Source organism: Ceratotherium simum, chromosome 14 (assembly GCF_057802395.1).
Source record: "Ceratotherium simum simum isolate JZ-2026a chromosome 14, ASM5780239v1, whole genome shotgun sequence".
NCBI lineage: Eukaryota > Metazoa > Chordata > Mammalia > Perissodactyla > Rhinocerotidae > Ceratotherium > Ceratotherium simum.
In genome coordinates this window covers 52,606,757-52,629,370 of record NC_141913.1, presented here as the reverse complement: position 1 = coordinate 52,629,370, position 22,614 = coordinate 52,606,757, and positions in this window count along the sequence as shown.

Genomic DNA, 22,614 nt, shown 5'->3' with positions numbered 1-22,614 from the left:
TACTTTTCTCCTTACTCCAAGCTTTGTGTTCCCTTTCTCTTCTTTTTTTCAGGCCTGAGGGCCTTCTTGAGTATTTCTTGTAGTGGGGGTCTCATGGCCATGAACTCCCTTAGCTTTTGTTTATCTGGAAGAGTTACCATTTCTCCATCGTATTTGAAGGATATTTTTGCTGGATAGAGTATTCTTGGCTGAAAGTTTTTGTCTTTTAGTATTTTGAATATATCATTCCAGTCTCTTCTAGCCTGAAAAGTTTCTGTTGAGAAATCCGCTGAGAGCCTGATGGGAGTTCCTTTGTAATGCTATTTTTGTTTTTGTCTAGCTGCCCTTAATATTGTTTCTTTGTCGTTGACCCTGGCTAGCCTTACCACTAGGTGTCGTGGTGAAGGCCTTTGTCTGTTAATGTATATAGGTGTCCTGTTGGCTTCGCTTACTGGTATTTCCTGGTCCTTCTCTAGATTTGGGAAATTTTCAGCTATTATTTCCTTGAATAGGCTCTCTGTTCCTCTTTCCCTCTCCTCTCCCTCAGGAATACCTATAATTCTTATGTTACATTTTCTAATAGAGTCAGATATTTCTCGGAGTCTTTCTTCATTTCTCTTTAGTCTTAGTTCTCTCTCTTCTTCCATCTGGAGTATATCTGTATTCCTATCCTCTAAAGTACTAATTCTTTCCTCCATATTGTCAGCTCTGTTCTTTAAAGATTCCAGATTCTCCTTTATCTCCTCCATTGTGTTCTTCATCTCCATCAGCACTGATTGGTTTTTCTTTATGATTTCAATCTCTTTTGTGAAGAAACTCCTAATCTCATTGAATTGTTTGTCTGTGTTGTCTCGTATTTCGTTGAGTGTTTTTATGATAGCTATTTTGAAATCTCTGTCATTTAGTTTATGGATTTCTGTGTCTTCAGGGTTGATTTCTGGGTGCTTGTCATTTTGTTTCTGGTCTGGTGATTTCATATATTTTTGCATTGTGGTTCCTGTGTTGGTTTTGATTTTCCTCATCCTGGAAGTCTCTGGTTGCAATTTCCACCTGCCGCCACTGTCTGGTGGTAAAGGGCTGTGTAGTCTAAGCCCCCTGCGCTCAGCCCCAGTTTTTCTGCTGCGATCCGCAGTTTTTTTTTTTTTTTTTCCCCCCGCTGCGATCCACGGGTCCAGTCCAGTTTGTTCAGGTCTGCCTCGGATCGCTAGGTCTGGTCAAGCTGCAGACTCCGGGTTGCGGGGAGGGGGGAGCTCTCTCTTTTGCCCTCTGGGTCTCTGACGTGGGAGGCTTCTCGTTTGCCCCTCTTTATCCGCTCTCTGGGGTGCTCAGATGTTGATGGTAGCCCTGTGGCTCCTCTGAGTCCTCTGTGTGGGAGTTTCCCACTGGCTGAGAGAGCCCGAAGAGCTACAGTTTTCCCGCCGAGTGCCGCCCCTCCCCCCTCTCTGGGAGCTGCGCGGACTGGGATCGCTGATCTGATGGGGAGTGAGTGGAGTTCTCCTTACCTCTCCCCACTTCCTCCAGGGGCCCAGCACGTTCCGCTCTCAGATGTGCGGCAGTGTGGATCCCTCCGCTCTAGGTTTTCACTGTCTGGGATTCCGTTGTTGGTCTGTGGCTGTTGCTTTTGTTGTATCTTGTGGGGGAAGAATTCACGGGAAAGCTCACTCCGCCATGATGCTGACGTCACTCCTAATTTTGTTCCTTTTTCTAGCACCTTCATCCATCTATTGCCAAATAGAACGTGTTGGGACAAAATGTCTTTCAAATATCTTTTTCCTTTTTAAAACTATTGTCTAGCCTCAATCTTATTCATTCTATATGCTAGTACCGGATTAAACTTCCAAAGATACTACCTTGATTATATAAATTTACATGCTCAAAAGTATGAAATGGATTGCAATTTTATCTAATATCAAGATGTTTTCCTTCACTTGTGCATTCAGGACTCATCACAGTAGGATCTCAATTTGGCTTGCCTGCCTGATTCATGACCCCCCAACCCCCATACACACATGTAGAGCCTACAGTCCACGGAAACTGGGCCACTGGCCTAGGAATATACTCTGGCCAATCACATCAGTCATTCTAGAATGCCTTATAGCCTCTCTCAATTTTACTTTGGCAAATCCTTTACATATGAATTTAAATATGACTTCTGTCAGCAAATATTTTATGTTTCTTTCTAACAAAAATACAATTGATCTTTTTAATCTCTATTCTATTATGACTGTGTCTTGCCTTCTGTAGTATAGTTATTTGTAATCATTATTTTTATCTCTTCTATTAGAGTTGTGTTTTGAAAACTTTAGCCTCTATCAGAATCACCTGGAGGGCTTGTTAAAAACATATTGCTCAGTTCCATTCCCAAAACATTCTGACTAAATAGGCCTAGGGTGATGCCATTAAATTTTCATTTCTAGCAATTTCCCAAGTGATGCTCTTGCTGTCTGGGTGCCACACTTTGAGAACTACTGTATAAGAACCAGAAAAGCATAGGTCATGTCTTATTAGCCTTTGTTTTTCCCAAATTTATGTCATGTTTTACCTAAATTTAAATGTCAATTTTAGATAAGCACATACATGTATATAATACAAACATAGACAGCTCAAATTATAAAATTGTTTTTTGTCATTTATAAATAATAATAATGATATTCACTTAAATGAGACCTCAAGAACTTTGATATTTTTGGAATAGTATTAAAATAAACATATTTTAATATACGTAAAATACCTTCATTAAAATTACATTCAATTCTTTTTAATTTATAAAGCTTTTGATGAAATAATACACCTATCGTAAAGTTATCTAATATGGAGTAGGGTTATAGACAGTTAGATGAGAAAAAAATTAACATCTTAATGAAAGTAGATGCATGAATACAAAAGCAAACTTTTACTCCATTTATTAGATTCTAGGAAGAATAAATTTCCAGATACAAAAATTTCCTATACATATTAAAATATTTTGTGCAAATAAATGGAAATCAAACTGAGAATTGAGGATTCAAAACCAGGATTAATATAGTACCTTACCATAAATATATGTTTTGTTAGTGTTTTATTTTAGTACTAAATTGTACCTCTAAGTCTACTTTGGTAATGGACATTCATCTGTTTGTATCATCAGTTTCAAAACAAAACAAATAATTTTAACAGGTTATATAAAAAGGATGGCAGTAACAGAAACAGAAATCAAATAGCAATGATATATCATAGAAGTGAAGGTCATGGTAGGAGCTTTCTAAGTACACATATGAAGTGCTTCATAATTCAGCAGTGAATCTAAATTACTTTAAAAAATAATACTGACCGCAAAACAAGGATAGAAAACTCTTTTGGAATTGTGTGAGCGACTTGTTTGGAAGGAAAGGCAAAAACTTGAGGACGAGGAGTAACAGCACACACCAACCTTCAAAAACAAACTCACTCAGAAACCGCATCTGTTTTACTTTTTACTTAAACATATGTTCATTATTCACAAATTGTTTCTTAATCTCCTACTGTGTGTCAGGTATCACACTAGGCAAGAGGGAGACAATATTGAAAAAAAATTTGCATGCCTTTGTCCCACAGTGGTACCTCCTGAAGAGACATTTTAATAAATGCTATAGTAAGCAAAGCCCAAGTTCCATCACAGTGGTGGTGCTTAGGAGAATTTACCTCAAGATCTAAATAATGAGTTAGAATAAACATGTTCATTTTCCAATGTTTCCTTTTTCAGTAAATGGCAATTTCATTAAAGAGTTACATAAGCCAGAAACCTTGGTTTTTCTCATTAACATCTCTCTTACCCCCTTTATATCAATATTTGATATTTAATCCATCAACAAGTCCTATTTATTTTACTTTATATATACATATCTGCAATCATTCTCTCTCTCTTCGTCTCCATTTTCAACACTCTGGAACAATTTTCTATGGTCTTTACTGGGTCTAATGCAATAGCACTAATAAATCTCCATGTAATCTGGCTTCCCTCCAATTCTCTCTACAATTGTAGCCACAGTATTATTTTAAAAATGAAAGTCTGACCTTATCAATGACTTCTATGGAATATTTCAAAATGCAAGGCTGACCCTTTCAAAAGCTTCCTATTGCTTTTAGAAAATGATCTGCGACTTCCCAAGACCCTCATGGTCTATACAGTGCCTACCTCGTCAGGTATATCATGCAGCTCTGTCCCCTCATTCTTTTGGATATAGCCAAAAGAACCTACTCTTTTTCTTTCCAGAACACTTTCCCTTGCACAACATCATAAAGCTTATTACTGTTCATATTTTATATTGATATAAATATTTGAAAGTTTTTTCAAGATCTGAATTTTAAGCTATTTTAAGACGGGCTGCTTCTATAATGGAGCCATTCCGTTGTGCTCAGAGTGTTTTTTTAGAGACTTTAATTTTTAAAACAGTTTAAGGTTTACAGAAGAATTTAAGAAATACCACAGAGAGTTCCCATCTACCCCACACCCAGTTTCCCCGTTGTTAACATCTTACATAAATAAAGTATGTTTATTATAATAATGAACCGAAATTGATAGGTGATTATAAACTGAAGTCCATAGTTTATTCTTATTTCCTCAGTTTTCACTTTTTTCTGTTCCAGGATCCATCCAGGATATCACATTACATTTAGTTACTGTATCTCCTCAGACTCCTGTTGGTGGTGGCAGTTTCTCAGACTTTGCTTGTTTCTGATCACTTTAAAAGTTTTGAAGAGTAATGGTCAGGTATTTTGTAGGATGCCTCAATATTGGGATTTGTCTCACGTTTTTATCATGGTAATACTAGGGTTATGGGCTACAGGGAAGGGAACCAAAGAGGTAAAGTTCTATTTTCATTAGATCATATCAAGAAAACATACTCTCAACATGACTTATCACTGTTGATATTGATCTGTTGACCTGATTGAGACAGTATTTGTCAGGTTCTCCATTGTAAAGTTACTCCTCCCACACATTTCCGTACTCCAATCTTTGGAATGGAGTCTCTATGCACAGCACACACCTAAAGAGTGGAGAGTTATGCTCTCCCTCCTTGAGGACAGAGTATCTAGATGAATTATTTGGAATTATTCTGCAAATTAATATCCATGAATCCAGACTAGTATAAATGTTTGAACAAATTCATTAACAGGAGGAAAAAATAGTTTTTTTGGTATTTGTTCGGCTTGATGTTCTCTGAGCTTCTTGGATCTATGGTTTGGTGTCTGTCATTAATTTTGGAAAATTCTCAGGCACTATTACTTCAAATATTTCTTCCGCCCCATTGCCTCTTTCTTCTTCTTTTGATAGTACAATTATATATATGCTACATTTTTTGAAATTATCCAAGAGTTTTTGTGTTTCAGACTGAGAAGTTTCTATTGACATATCTTCAAAGTCATTGATTCTTTCCTCAGAGGTGTCCACTATGTTGAGGAGCCCATCAAAAGCATTTTTCATCTCAGTTTTTTTTTTTTTTTAGCATTTCCACTTGATTCTTTCTTATAGTTTTCATTTCTCTGGTTACATTATCCATCTGTTCTTGAATGCTGTCTACATTCTACATAAGAGAACTCAACATGTTAATTATAGCTATTTCAAATTTCCTGTGTGATAATTCCAAAATCTGTGCCACTTCTGGGTGTGGTTCTGGTGTTTGCTTTATCTTCTAAGACTGTGTTTTTTCTTGCTTTTTAATATGCTGTATTAGTTTCCTGGGAATGCTGTTAACAAAGTACCACCACTGGGTGGCTAAAACAAGAGGAATTTATTGTCCCACAGTTCTAGAGGCTAGAAGTCCAATATCAGTGTGTCAACAGGGTTGGTTTCTTTTGAGGTAGGAGGGACGAGAAAGAATCTCTTCCACGCCTCTGTCCTCGCTTCTGTAGCCTCAGGCATTCCTTGGCTTGTAGACAGCATTCTCCTTGTGTTTTTGTATCATCTTCCCTTTGTATACATGTCAATCTCTGTCCAAATTTCCCTTTTGACAAGGACATAAGTCATATTAGATTAAGGCCCACTCTAATGTCTTAACATTAATTTGGTCATCTATAAAGACATTCATTTAACCCAAAAGAGGAACAAAATAAAGAAGGTACAAATCAAAACAAATTCACATATAATAAACTTAAATCCAAAATTATCCATAATTACATTAAATTTAAGTTGACAAAAATCTCTAAGTGTCAGAGGTTATTAGACTAGATTAAAAAAAAAAGGAAAATCCAGCTATATGTTACGTGTAAAGATGCACTTTAAGGAGAAAGTTATGGACAGGTTGAAATTAAAAGGCTAGAAAAAGATTTTTTTAAGTAAATGTAAATTATTTTAAAAATCTAAAAATACTGCTAAACAATTTCAGCAAAATAATATTAACAAGATACTATACTAAATAATTGAAAGAACCATACGAGTTAAAGTGAATATTAAACTTAATCAAGGTAATCCATAGGCTGAATCATAAAATCATACTGAATAAATGTCAAAGATTGAAGCTTACAGAATGTGTTCTGGGACTGCAATGGTATTAAATTAGAAATAAATAAGAATACAATATTTAGAACCTCCAAGTATTTGATAATTAAACTGTACATTTCTAAGTAACCAATGGGTTAAAGAAGAGATCACAAGGAGATTAGAAAATATTTCAAAATGAATGATAATAAAAATAACATTTAAAAATCTATAGTATAGAGCTAAAGTGGAAGTTATAGGGAAATATTTAATTACAGTAATTTTTTTTTGTTTTTTGGATCAAGATGTATTTATTAAGAATTTTCTTTTTTACCCCAGCTTTCTTGAGGTATAATGGACAAATAAAAAATGTATGTATTTAAGGCGTACAATGTGATAGTTTAATATATGTATATATCTTGTAAAATGATTACCATGATCAAGTTAATTAACATATCCATTACTTGACATAGTTACTTTTTGTGTGTGTGGTGAGAACACTTAAGATCTACTCTCAGCAAATTTTGAGTATACAATACAGTTTTATTAACTATAGTCTCCATGTTATTTAATTTTGAATGATTGTATTAGAAAGATGACACTTTTAAAAATAAATATATTTGAAATATATAGAAGATAGAAGAGCAAATTAACCCCAAGTGAGTAGAACAGCAGCACTAAAGATAAGAGCAGAAGTTAATGACAGAAAACAAACAATAGAGAAAGTTAACAAAGCCAACATTTTATCCTTTTATAAGATTACTAAAGGTGATCAAAAACTAGCAGAGCTATTTAAGGAAAAACAAAAAACACAAACTGTCAATATATGATATGAAAGGGAGGATGTTTGTACAAATCCTATAGATGTTAAAAAAATAAGGAAATATTATGATCAACCATGTGACAGAACATTTAATGGCTTAGAAAAGTGAAGTTATCTGAGAAACGTCTTACAAATATGAATACAAGAAGAAATACAAAATCTGAATAGCTCTATCTTTAAAAATATTTAATTCATAATAAAAAGTCATTCATCCAAAGAAATCTGCAAGGTCATATGGCTTCAGTGGTGAATTCTATCAAACTTTAAGAAATTAAAATACTATCAATCTTGCACAAACTCAGAAAATATAAAAGGATCATATAGCTATATTAAGAACTTATTTATTTTTATTGAATAAATATTTTCAATGTCCTAATAATTATGTATCTATACTTAAGTTATTTCACAAAACTTAGCAGCGTTTACTTTTCTGCAATCAGACTGATGTGCCTGCATGGAAAGTATAAACAATGAAAATTCATTTCCTGTCTGTACCCTTGCAATTTGCATTCCAAAATGAAAACACACACACACACTCTCCCTCTGTCTGTCATACACAAACACACACACACAAACACATAAACTGAACAAATATTGACTTCAATATATCAATCGATCACTGGTTCTATAGGCTTTTTCCTATGCTTTTGAGTTGGTAGACTCAGCAAAGAGGCTATCTTGCTGTGATTAAATACATATTGTTCTTTATATTTTGCAATAATTATCTTGAATGGCTGCAGCATTTCACTCTCACTCTACAATACTGAATACCCAAACAGAAAAGAAGAGTCCATTAAATTGTAAACACACTGGGATAAAAGATATATTCTCTGTTCACAGTGGATTTGAGATTACAATTAGGTCTCAATAGACATTAAATAATAATGTGATGCAATACTACCCCAATTAGATAAGTAACAGGATAATGAAGGCCACTACCTGGGGAGAAGAATCCATTCAGTGATATTATGTGTCATATGTTGATTCGAAACAAAAAACCTTTTACAAACACCTCCTGAAGTTATTTGCCTTTTCTTTCATTGTTAAATCCAACCATATTTCACAAACTAAAGAATTATTTGATAAATTAAAACATGTTAAACTAATTGGTATCTCAGTATCACATTGGACTATGTAGACAACTTAAAATTGATAAATATTTATTTATGCTCATTCATTTATTCATTATTAGTATTTTATGAGCAAAGATTTAATGTCTATTAAATTCTCAGCACTGTCCTAGGATGAAACAGTAAGGCAAGCTAAGGTGTGGTTTATGGTCTATGAGTATTAAATATAAAACATCACTTGTTTCAATAAGAAGACACTTCCATTTAAACTTGTATGTGCATTTGCAAAATGTAATTTATGATAATCTATCCAGTGAAACCCGCGAGATGTAGGTTCTTGTTTGGTTTCATTAATTATTGTTTATGTTTTATACAAAGAATCAGTTATTAATAAATTCCTTCCAAAATCTACCTTTGTGACCAAGGAACTTCCCTTCTCTTTCTAAAGTGATATCTGCCTTCTTTAACTTTCTACGGACTAGCACAATGGTCTAAGCAGACGTGTTAGCTATCTCTAAAGATGGACCCCTGATGAACCACACTCCTGATATCTATATTCATGCATAGACCCTCCCCTTACCTTATGCTGGCTCTTTAACTGGATTTTGACCAATATGGTACAGTGGAGGTGATACTAAGTTTTTTCCAAGGCTAGATCATAAGATGCTTTGTAGTTTCCATTTGGATCTTTTGAAACACACACTCTGGAGAAAGCCAGCCACCATGTAACAAGTCTGACTACCCTAGGCACAAATAGAAGGCACATGAAGGGAAAGAGATATTGATCCAGCTTCAAGCTGTTTCAATCATCCACCTGAGATGCAACACATATGAGGGAATAAGCTCTTTGGATTCGTTTTGTATGCAACAATATATAACCAACATGTTAGATAACAATGGTGAAGATTAGAATAGATTTCAAATAATAATGAATCATAAAACTATGTGAATTGTGTAATTAATAGGAACATAAACGCTTTGGGTTTCACAATAATTTCCAGTTCCTCTTTGCATTTTAAATCCAAAGCCAAGTCCTCATATAACTTTCCTTTTCATTACCAGAATATAGAATGGGATAATATATAATTAAAATATTTGATTTACTTTTATTACTTTCTTTTCATACTTCAGCATTAATAAATAAAAGAGAAAAAAATAATTTATACCATACTATCTTTAGAATAAGGTACATGGAGTTTCCTTGGTAAATCTATGCTTTGGCATCAACTTTGATCAATTAAAATCCTAGATTTCTCTACTATGATAGGTTCAGAGGCTGCTCTAGATTCAGATTGGAAAGAATGCCATTATAGATGGTGAAGGTTGCTATCATCGGGGAAGGCTGCAATATTACACATAACATGTATTTACTATCTACAAACACTGAAATTGATTTATTTTTCATTTTTATAAATATATAAGCAGATGTTACCATGGTAGGAATGAGTTAGGGCCATCTTTGATCTTTCTACACACAAAATAACTTTAGTAAGAATAGTTGGGTCTCAACTCGTAGGATGCCTTCTCCTAGATGCAGCCAAAAATATTCAGTTGAGAGGAGAGAAACTGTTCCCCCCTCTAAGGTGTTTCAGGGGGAGAGTAAGAGTAGTACCATGAGAGACAAGTGCCATTGGAAAAGTTTTATTGGGTGAAGGCTCAGTATTGTCTCCAGCACAAAGGAAAGATAACGGCCAAAGTCAAAGCATTGGTCCCCTTATTCTCAGTAGTCCAACTTTCTTTCCCTATTCTTTATTCTGCTATCTATGTGGCTGTCTTACTATATGCTTTCTTTTTTATATCTTTTATTTTATTCTTTTTATCAAGACTTTATTTTTTAAGAGCAGTTTAAGGTTCAGAACGAAATTGAGGGGAAGATATAGAGATTTCCTATATACACCCTGCCCCTACACATGCACAGCCTCCCCCATAATCAACATCCCTCACTAGAGTGGTACATTTGTTACACTTGATGAACCTATATTGACACATTATAATCACCCAAAGTCCATAGTTTACATTGGTGTTATACATTCCATGAGTTTGGACAATTACGTAATTACACGTATCCATCATCATGGTATGATACAGAGTATTTTCACTGCCTTCAAAATCCTCTGTGCTTCTCCTGTTCACCCCTCCCCATCCCTCAACCTCTGTCAACCACTGAACTTTTTACTGTTTCCATAGTTTTGCTTTTTCCAGAATGTCATATTGTTGGAATAATGCATTTTCCTTATCTTTTACTTACTATTACTATTTAAATGAAGATGTAACTCATTACCCTATGCCCTAAATAAGGTTTCTAAGTGATAGTCACATAGAAATCAGTCAGGTAATATACATATTGTTAGGAATGAAATAAGTATAGAAATTATAGTTATTTCACAGAAATACTCTAGAGGTCTATGGGACTTGGTGTGTAACAGGCTTAAGGTGTATAAGATAGTGATAAGAGACTGGCCAGGACATCATATTATTATCACTGCGGATATGCCAAGGAGGGAAAATTATGTTTTCTCATATGTGTTATGAAACAGGACATTGTTCAAAGAGAACAGGCACTACATTAGCTGACACTTGATGAGTGATCGGTAATATATTTTGTGGTTCTCTCTTCTTTTGCATAATGATATCATAATAAACTATAATTTTGATGTTCAACCGGTTTTGAACACAGCACAGTGATGAAGTTAAATACTATTTTTTATTTACTATAGTGAACAAAAAAGAACATAATTAACAAGTCAAATCCAAACCTAAAACATTGGTTCAACATAATCTTTCTTATAGTATTCTGCTCTAATAATTTTGCAATTATAATAGACTGAATTATTTGCTGTTGAAAAGGCAGTATTTCATTAGATTATTTAAAATAACTCTCATTTTAATCATTTAATAACTTTATCCTTTTCTGTCAATTTACTCATTTTAGAAGGTAGTACTCGGCCAGAGTAGTAGCCAGATCATGAGCCTTTATCCTAATTCCGTAGGGTCGGAATTGTAATTTCAATCTTCCAATTTTAAAAACCAGAGGTTAAAATACTATGTTGAACAGTATGTTAAAAAGGTCTAAATGCAAAAATTGAGGTCTCTGGCCTCAATTTTTCTTTATTAAAAGCGTTCCTATATCTTGTCTGGTTAAACTACAATGACCCTTCATTACAGAGATTAACCTATTAGACTATAAGCACACTAAATTCAGCTAAATTCTCCCCAGATTAAACCTGAAGAAAGAGAAAGAGAGGCATAATAAATATCATATGTATTGTTACCATTTTAAACTCCAATCTTCTCTCATGCTAAGAGGGAGAAAACATACATATATATGCAACTAAAAATTATCTATAATCCAGTCGTGTTATAGATATGCTGTGTATGCACATACACACGTTATGCACTGACTAATTAAAGACCCACATAGGCAGGCAGTGGACACTTCATCTTTGGGAGTGGCTACTGCTCTGCTGCTTCTATCTTCAACTCCTGGACTCTCCTCTCCATTTCACTTCCACCAAACTCTAGGCCTTGGGGGCTTTTATAGATTTCAGCAGCTCTGTTATCTATTATGCTTTAAAGTAGATTCATTTCTTTTGAAGTGAGCCAAGTATTGAGGCTCCAGAAGGCAAGAGAAGGATTGAGGCATGGTTGTATTTTTAATATTCATCTTTATTGATTTTAGCATGAATGTAAACGCAGGTGTTCTGGATCAGTCAAATTGTCATTATTCCCTTAAAAAGCAAATGACTATAGTTCCCCATACATTCCCTGATTGCTACCCCTGGGGTGATGTGATGAAAGTGAGGTCAAATCTTTTATGCATATGCAGGCAACCAGTAGATAAATAAGTCCTAGAGATCTAATGCATCTGTATTATGAACTTCTATAGTCACTGTATTATAAACTTCTAAGTTGCTAAGAAACTAGATCTTAATTTTTCCCACTACACACAAAAAAATAATTATGTAACATGACAGAGGTGTTAGCTGATGCTCTAGTGGTACTTATATTGCAGTATGTAAATGTGTCAAATCAACACATCATACACTTTAAACTTACACAATGTAATATGTCAGTTATGTCTCAATAAAAAATCTCTTATGCAAACATAGTCTGTGCTTTAGGCAAGGAAATGGATTTTCTCTGCTTATACACAGGAAAAAGAGAAAGTTGCCTTTCCTTGCCTTCCTAAAAGGAGGAATAGAAACATTTACTCCTGGAAAAGGGGGTGGAAAGGATCTTAGATTCTTACTCTGATCTTTTGAAACGTAAATATGTCTCTTCAAGGTCCAGATAAGTTCCGCTGTCAGTGTTTCTGGCTTTTAGGACAGCAATGTCTCCAAGATTGCAGTGTTCATTTTCCCTTGAAATGAAAACATACTCCTAGAGTTACGTCAATCTCTCTGAGTTCTCTCACTATCTGTACAGCTGTAAATTAACTTCCCAAGGCTTGATGCTAAGCCAGGAACCCAACTTTTCAGCAGAATCTGTTAAAAAAAATGTAACTCTGAAGAAACGTAATGGATTCTTTTTAATTCCACAGGGACCTGTCCATGGTGCTAAATATAGAGATGAGTAGGGAAAAACTTTTAAAGAATGCCATCGACGCTGTGCTGCTTTGCATTCCTACCAACAATCATGGGAACTGCAGCTGCTACAAATCCTTGTCAACACTTGGTATTTTCAGCTTTCCTTCTAAGCCATTCTAATAGGTATAATGGTATCTCGTTTAGGTATCAATTTGTATTTCTCTAAGGGCTAGTTATACTCAGCAGATTTTCATGGGCTTATTTGCCATCATATATTTTCCTTGGTGAAGTATTCATTCAAAACCTTTGCCCATTTTTTATAAGGTGGCTTGTTTTCTTATTGTTGATTTTAAAGAGCTCTTTTTATATTCTAGAATGAAGTCCTTTATTTGGCATGTGATTTGCAAATATTCTCTACAAGTTGTTTGCTTACCTTTTAATTCTACTAATGATGTCTTCTAGACGTCAGTTGTCTAAATATATTTTGACCTGTATCTGGAATCTCTGTTCTGTTTCATTGGTTTATATGTCTATCCTTTCATCAATATCACACTGACATAATAACTCTAGCTTTATAGTAAATCTTAAAATTAGGTCTCGTGGGTTCTCCAACTTCGTTCTTCTTTTTCCAATTTATTTTAGCTGTTCTAGTTCCCTTTTACTTTTCCGTTTAATTTGTACATCAACTTGTTTGATCTATTTAAAAAAATCATAAATCCAAGAGAGAGTTGGATTGAAATTTACAGTTAAACAATATTTAGTTTTTCAACTCATAAACATAGCTTGTGGCTCTATTTATATAAATCTCTAATTTCATTTATCAGTCTTTTGTAGTTGTAAGTGCACAGATCCTGCACATATTTTATAGAATGTTCGGTGCTTTGCAGATGGTAGTATTTTTTAACTTCAAATTCTAATTATTCATTGCTAGTCTATGGAAATACAACTATTTCTGTGTATTGGCCAGTATTTTGAGAAGTTGTCAAAGCCAAATAGTTCTAGGAAATTTTTGCTAGATTCTTTGATCTTCTAAGTAGACAATGATGTCATCAGTGAATAGGGAAAATTTTATTTCTTCCTTTCCAAACTATAAAGTTTCTTTTTTCCTTTTTTTTAATTTTTGCAATGGATAGGATATACAGTATGATATTGAACAGGAATGGTGAGAGATACATCCTTGCCTTGTTCTTATTTTAAGGGAGACAATGTTCAGTCTTTCACAATTAAGTATGAGACTGTTAGCAGGATTTTTATAAATATCTTTTATCAGGTTGAGGAATTTCCCTTCTACTCCTCGAATATAGATAGCTTTTAATCAGTAATAGACGTGAGATTTTATCAGTCTTTTCTGCATGAATTTGGATGATTGTATTATTTTTCTTCTTTAGTCTATTAATACTTTGAATTATAGTGATTGATTTTCAAATGATGAAACAGGCTTGCATTCTTCAGATAGCCCCCACTGTATGTGATTTATTATCCTTTTGAGTTATTGCTGAATTAGATTTATCAGTTTGGGGAGGAGATATCTGCATCTATGTTCAGGAGGGATATTTTTGTGGGTTTACTTTTCTTGTAATATCTTTTCCGGTCTTAGTGTTAGGGTAAAACTAGCCTCATGAAATGAGTTGGAAATTGTTTCCTCTTTTAAATTTTCTGGAAGAGACTGAGAAGAATTAGGATTATCTCTTCTTTAAATATTTGATGGAATTCACCTGTGAAACCATCAGGATCTGAAGTTTTCCCTGTGGGAAATTCTTTTTGACTACAAATTCAATTTTCTTAATGGTTTATAAAACTACTCAGATATTCTATTTCTTCTTGAGTGAGTTTTGGTAGTTTGCGTCTTTCAAGAAATTGGTGCATTTTATTTAAGTTTTTCAATTTGGGGGCAGAGATTTGCTTGCAGTATCCTCTTACCACCATTTTAATATCGATGGTAACAGTTGTGGTGTTCCTTCTTCCCTCCCTGAAATTGAATTTAGTTTCTTCTTTTTTTTTTCTTGGTTGGTCCAGGCAGAATTTAATTCATATTTTAGAACTTTTTTAAGAATAAGCTTTTGCTTTCATTGATTTTTATTATTGTTTTTCTATTTTTAATTTAATTCCTTTATTTTATTACCATTATTGCCTCCTTTGTCTGCTTACTTTGGGTTTTATTTGCCCTTTATTTTCTTGTCTCATAAGTCGAAGTTTTAGTCTATTAATTTGAGAAACTTCTTCTTTTCTAATATAAGCACTTAATTTACATATAATATACATTTAACTCTAAGCATTGCATTAGCTCTATTCCATAAATTTTGATATAATGTATTTTATTTTTATTCATTTCAATATATATTAAATTTCATTTTGGGCTTCTTCTTTGAACTGAGTGATTTAGAAGTGTTTTATTTAATTTCTAAATACTTGGAGATTTAAAAATAGTCTTTCTACTATTGACCTCTTTTATTTCCGTTATACTGATAGAATATACTTTATATGATTTTAATTTTTAAAAATTTTAATGTTTTTTGGGCTAAAATATGGCCTATTTTTGTGAATGCCTCATGTATATTAGAAACAAATGTGTATTCTTTTGTTGTTAGGTTAAGTCATCGAAAATGTAGGTTAAGTCAAGTGGGTGGGTAGTGTTTGTAAATTCTTTATATTCTTATTCTGCCTACTTCTCCTATTAATTATGGAGAAAGAAGTGTTAAGTCCTCCAAAATAATTGTAGATTTGCATATTTCTCCTTTGAGTTCTATAAGCTTTTGCTTCATGTACTTTAAGCTGTTATTAATTGTATACACATATAGATTTGTTATATTTTCTTGAAGAATTGACTCCTTTAGTCATTATTTAATGGCACTTTTTATACCAGGCAATATTCTTTGTTCTGAAATAATCCTTTTTCTACTTTAGATATAGCTACTTTGGCATTCTTTTGGTAAATATCAGTGTGATATCTCTTTCTTCAACTTTTTACTTTTATCCTATAAATTTCCTTATATTTTAAATGAGTTTTTGGGAGTCAAAATATAATTGGGTCTTGCTTTTTGTAAATCTAATTCTGTATTCTGTCATTTAACAGTGTGCTTAGAACACCTACAATTAACATAATTATTGATATGATGTGGTTAAAATCATCTTGACACAATTTTCTATTTGTTCCATGTATTTTTCCCTTTTTTCTCATTTTTATGCTTAATTTTAGGTTACTTTTTTTAGAATAACTTTTTATTATTCTCTTAAAATTTCTTTAGTGTTTGCCATTGGGTTTACATTATACATCTTTAATCAGAGACTACCTTCAGATGATGTTACTCCACTTCACATGTAGAGCGAGGACTTCACAATGGTGTACTCCCCATCGCCCTCCCATCCTTTGTGCTACTGTTTCATACCTTTTAATTTTACATTTGCTATGAGCACACAATACATTTCTACTCTTTCTACTGTATTTACTTATCTTTTAGATCAATTAAACCTAAGGAAAAACATGAATTTTATATTTATCTTTATTCTTTTTCTAGAAATCCTCATTTGTTTGTATATATTCATGTTTTCCTCTGTTATTACAGTCCTAATATTTGAAGAATGTACTTTAACATTCTTGTGGTGCAGATCTACTTGCTGTAAATTTTCTGTTTTTGTTTGAGAAAGCCTTTATTTCTCCTTTCTTTGTGAACTATACTTATGCTTTGAATAAAATTCAGGGTTAACAGTTATTATTTTTTCTTTTATCACTTTAAATATGACTCTATTTTCTGTTTATGATGATGTCAGCTACAATTCTTATGTTTCTTCCCCTATGTGTCTTTTTCTCTGTGCCTTGAAGTTTTTTGTCTTTAATTTTTAGCAGTTTGAGTATGTTCTGCTTAAGTGTATGGAGGGTGGGGCAGGGAGTTGTTTTATTTAGCTTTGTATTTATCCCTCTTCATTTTCTCTGAATTTTGGGCATCTGTGGTTTGTATCTGTCATTAATTTGGGAAAGTCTCTGTCACAAGTTTTTTAAGTAAGTATTTTCCCCACTCTGTTTCTCTCTTCTCTTTTTAAGAATCCTATTACACATTTTTTAGACCATTTGATAATGTCCCAAATCTCTTAGATGCCTTTTATTTTCTGTTTTTCTCCCCCATTCTTTTTCCTCCTTTAGCTTTGGTTTGAGTAATTTTTGTTACCCTCTTGTCAGATTCACTTATTCTTTCCTTAGTCTACTGGATTATCTCGCTAAACACAGTTTCTTAACTTTTTTATTTGCTTTTCCAGTATTGCCATTGCCATTTCTTTTTCTTTTTCTTTTTCTTTTTTGGAGTTTCCATCTCTCTTCTAGATTATCTATCTGACCTTGCCTATTGTTCATCATTTTAACCAGAGCCTTTACCATATTAATCATAGTTATTTTAAATTCCATGACTGATTTTCTAACAAACATCTCTTATCTGAATCTAGTTCTTTTGATTGTTTTGTCTATCATATGTTGTTGTTGTTTTTCCTTGCTTTTTTCTATGGCTGAAAATTTTTTGTTGCATCCTGGACATCTTCATAAGACATGGAGATTGAAATAAATAGATTTTATGCCTAGAAACTGGTCTGCCTTTCTTTCTATCAGAACTTCAAGGTGAGTCATTGAGTAAACATAGTTAAGTATTGTTCTATATTTCAGAAGAGGTATTGTTACAGTTGTTCTTGCTGTACCATATGCTTCATATTGCCCCTACCTTTAATGTTACCTTGTGCTTAACTTGAGGACTATTTTGCCAGAGAGCTTTCTCAATGTCTATTCTACCCTCATCTTTAGGTCTTCCCTTTGTGCTGCCTCCATGGGTCTGAGAGGGTCTGTCTCCACGTTGTTCCCCTTCCCTTAGCAGTAAACTTGCAACGTGACACACTGTAGCCTGACGGCGAGGGACAAGTGAGGCAGGTTTAGGTGCTGATTAAGCCTCATCTGTGGGCAGTCACTGTGTTTCTGGATCTTTGCAGCATGGCCTTCTCAGTATTTTAGCCCAACTCCAGTTGTATGTTTTTGTCCAGTTTGTTTTCTTGCTCTCCCTCATGAGCAGAAGGTTGCATTTTCCTGTTCCTCTTCCTCAGTTGAAATGGGTTTTCACCGCTTCCTGAAGTATGATGGTGTTGGTTGCCATTTCTCCAAAAGTGGAAGTCTTTTTCTACATAGGAGGATTAGGGGAGCAGGCTCTGGGGAGGAGGTTCCATTTCTCACAGTGGTTGCTCTTCCTCTACCCCAGCCACGTACCATGAAAAATGCTTCCTCAGGATCCTTGGCAATGACTTTTGTAAGCACCTACGGGCATTTGTGGAAAAAAGCCTAAGAAGGAGTACAAACCGCCCTAATATCTTCCATCCCTAGGAGTTCTTTATTCTCTGGCTAGCAAACACTTATCCTTGACAAATCCATTAAAAATGTTAGATAAATTTTTCTAACAAGTGTCTGACAGCATCTGGTAGAGCCAGGTAAGCGTGGCCTCATGCCCAGTCTCTTCCTGGAGGCACTTGTCTGTTTTTAAATTGTGGATTAGTCGGTTGTTCTGTGACCCCAGGTCTCTGATGGGTTCAAGAAAAACTGTAAATCTGAAAATTGTTTGGCTGCTGTTTTTGTTGTCGAAAGGGTGAGAGCAATACTCTTTCCAGCTCCCTACAACTCATGCAAAAGCCAGAAGTCCACCTGGAAGCATATTACATTTAAAGTAAAAGTTGGTCTCATTGAAATGGGAAAGTTGCCAGGTAGTCTAGCCAATTATCCCTCTATTTTTTTTTTTTTATGTCCATATAAGGAGATTCTACATACACTCTCTCTCTCTCTCTTTTTTTTTTTTTGTGAGGAAGATTGGCTCTGAGCTAACGTCTGTGCCTATCTTCTTCTATTTTATATGTGGGACGCCGCCACACATGGCTTGATGAGTGGCGCGTAGGTCTGCGCCTGGGATTTGAACCTGCGAACCCTGGGCCACCGAAGTGGAGTGCGTGAACTTAACCACTATGCCACTGGGCCAGCCCTTTCTTTCTTTTTTTTTTTTTGTGTTGCAAGGAAAGATTTGCCCTGAGCTAACATCTGTTGCCAATCTTCCTCTTTTTTCTTTTTTCCTCCCCAAAGCCCCAGTGCATGGTCGTAAGTCCTTCTAGTTCTTCTATGTGAACCGCCACCACAGTGCAGCAACTGACAGATGGGTGGTGTGGTTCTGTGCCTGGGAAATGAACCCAGGTTGCCAAAGCAGTGAGAGCAACAAACTTTAACCACTAGGCCATCAGGGCTGGCTCAATTATCCCTCTATTTTTTATGGTAGCCCCTAATCATTTACTTAAGAATTGTTAACACAATAAAAAACATAGTTTTTAAACAGTTTTTCCAAATTACAGTGTTATACTGCTGACAATAGTGTGAAGACAATACTTATATACTAAGGGTTCAGTGTTCACTAAATGAGTACACAGTAGGATGTCATTTTAAAGCTACCATTCATTGTGTGTTCACACAGCTAAGCAAGGCACATGTGATGATGAATATGTCACAGCCCCCAGCTTCAAAGAATGCATGTCTGTAGGGAGACAATCTCAGGAACAGAGAAGTATAATACGAGATATTGCATGCTATCATAATCACAGGTCAAAAAGAATCCAGGGAAATGTGAACAAGGGGAGCTACCCCAGTAATAGATGTTTAATTCCAGTGCACTGGTGGAGTCTAGTCTACTATTGGGGTCCAGTCGAATATCAGTTGTACAATTTAAACTGTGATAATGCTTATCCTAGAAAAGATTAGAGAGGAAATAAAGTTTAATTTTATCTTTATGTGGCTTGTTATAATTTCTTTCCTCTTTTTGTTCATCATGGGCTCCCTTATTAAGAGGAGTTCATGAAGGAACTGCCGGAGAGATGGGGAGAAACAGAGAGAAAATGGTATCAAAAGCCAAGCAAGGAGAATATTTTGAGAAAAAGTGAGTCCAGCATTATAAGTAACTACCTGTTTCTGGAACAAACTTTGTACTGTAGCCATATTCTTATGACTTACGGCTTAAAAGTAGAAAGCTTACCCTGTTTTCCATTCTTCTGTGAAGTCAGGATCCCCACCCATCATGCTGTAGTTTTCCAGAGCGAGCAATTCCCTGACATGAAATGCAGAATACTGACAAGTTGATTGCTTTAATATCAACATATATAATGCCACTCAGTGATTTCTATATGCTGATTATCTTTATTTGCTAATCAACATATTATTTCCTTTCATTCACAGTTTTTAACGAAAGGAGATTTTTATAAATGATATTTGAGTCTACAAAACCTTTGCAGATCAAGATATTTACATTTCAGAAATGCAACATTAACATAAAAATTCAGTCTTCATGTATCTTTCTGTCAGGATAAAAACTCAAAGGAAAATTATAACTCTCAAAGGATAGTGAGGCATGGCAGTTTTTGAAGACCTCACATATAAAAATCAATGTATGGATTGCTCATCATTTCCTCCCACACGAGAAATACAATACGGATAGTGTTATTCTTTTTTAAATCTTCAGATGTTCAGAATGTATTTCTGAACACATTTATGGAGGAAGGAAAAATAAGATGGAACTCTCAAAAAAATAAGAAATTATTTAAAACTTTTGGTTTGGTGTATATCTGTGAAGCAAAAAAATACACAGATTTCTATGCATTGGGAGTGCTAAGTAAGAAGTGGCTAAAGAAGTTTAAAAAAACGTCAGAGCTGGGAATAATCATACTAACACATTTATTGATGAACTGATGAGATACAAGTAAGATAAATTTTAAAATTATATGCCATCTTATTATATAAGCAACAAACGTGCAATATTCAATTCATAGAATGATTTTTAGAAAATACAGATGGACATGGAGAAGAAAAATTACCAATACTTCCTTTGCAGAGAAAAACACCATTAATGTTGGATATATTTCTTTGGCTTCTTTTCATGTATGTGTCTGTGTGTAAATATGTTGTGTATACTCATGTACAACATACTTTTATTTTTTAATAATTGTAATATCACATGTACTATTTTAAATTGTTTTTTCATTTAGTATTGTACTATGTATTTTTATGTGTATATGTGTATAAAATAATCATTCATATTTAATTGACGTTTTATTGCATCTACCATTTTGCATCAGCTTTCACTTAGCCTTATGCCAACATCATTTTCCAAATCATTATGGAATCATAAATTTTTTTTTGAATGCTTACCATTACATTGTATTACACTGTATGGACATGCTAATTTTACATAATTATTTCCATATTGATGAGCATTTACTTTATTTCCAAATTGCATAATGTTTAAGGTGTTGCAATGAAAATACATGAACTTATTTCTCTGTGGCTTTATCTAGTTACGTCCATAGGATGAATCATTAGAAATTAAATTACTACATAAAGGAATGAGTATGTACAAGGCCCTTGATACATATTACAAACATTCTTTCCAGAAATATAATAGTGATTTACATTCTTACTTAAAGTACACGAAAATGACCATCTGACCTTTGTTTTAGAGAAGATTTTTCAGTTTACTTGAAAATCAGGAGAAAGAGTTGTATACGTATGTGTTTTAATGACCTCATTCAAATTATCTATCTCCAACTCTCCTCTCAATCAGTGACAACAAAGACCATGCAGGTACAAGGCAAGCAGATAAATTATAATGGTATTGACATAGACGTTAATACAATCAATACTAAGTAGTGCAACCTAAGTCATACTATATATAGATCCATATTGAAATAATGGAAATTAAAGCATTTATTTTTCATGACATTTATTTTATATGGGTTAATTATGGGAAAAGATTATAACAAACTCTAGTGAAACATATGTTATGTAGTGAATCCTTGGTGATACTCTTTCTATTTTGAATTGGTTAAAAAAGATAACTCAAAAAATCCATTGAAAAATAGTACCTAACCAGCCGGAGGAAGGATAGACATTAAAAATCTAGAGTGACACCAGAGATAATTTGGCTGCTTAAATGCAAGACTAAAATTAGGTTGATGCATGCAGGCATTCATTAAGCCCATATTTGCTGAACACCTACTGGGTACCAGACCCTATAAGAGGCCTGGGGCAATTGTGAATAATCAGGTAAAATGCTTGTTGTTATGCCACAATCTAATGGAGGAGAAAGGTAATAAATCAAAAATGCATAAAAATTATATAACAATGATATATGTTATCAAGAATAAGTCAAACAAGTACAGTTTGTTATATGAATGTATAATAGAAAAATCTGATCTTGACATGAGAGGTTAGGAACATGAAACTTACCTTGAGTGCTGAAAGATACATAAGAGTTAGGCACAGAGGAGGGCAAAAACTTCTCAAGCACTGGAAAGAGCCTGTGGAAGGATCTGAGGCAGAAAGGAGCTTGGCCTATTTGGAAAGCTAAAATAAGGTCATTGTAAATAGGATGTAGCGACTTAGGGGTATAGGAGTTAAGATTGTAACTCAAGAGTTAGAAGTCCAACAATGGAAGTCCATAAAGGCCATGCTGAGGAATTAAGAATTGATCTTAAAAAAAAACAGAAAGCCCATTCACAAAAGTATTCGGAAAAACACAAAAGAAATAACAAAGTAATCTGACTGAAATTCCACAGAAAGTGTGCAGAACTGAAGAATATCTCTTAGAAGTCTAAAGTCTATACAGTATATAGATGGGTGAACAGACAGATAGATCACTGTAAAATAGAACATTGATAAATGGAAACGTTCTGTTTTGAAAAACTTAGTAGTCTCCACATTTGCAGGTAATATGATAACACATAATTTCC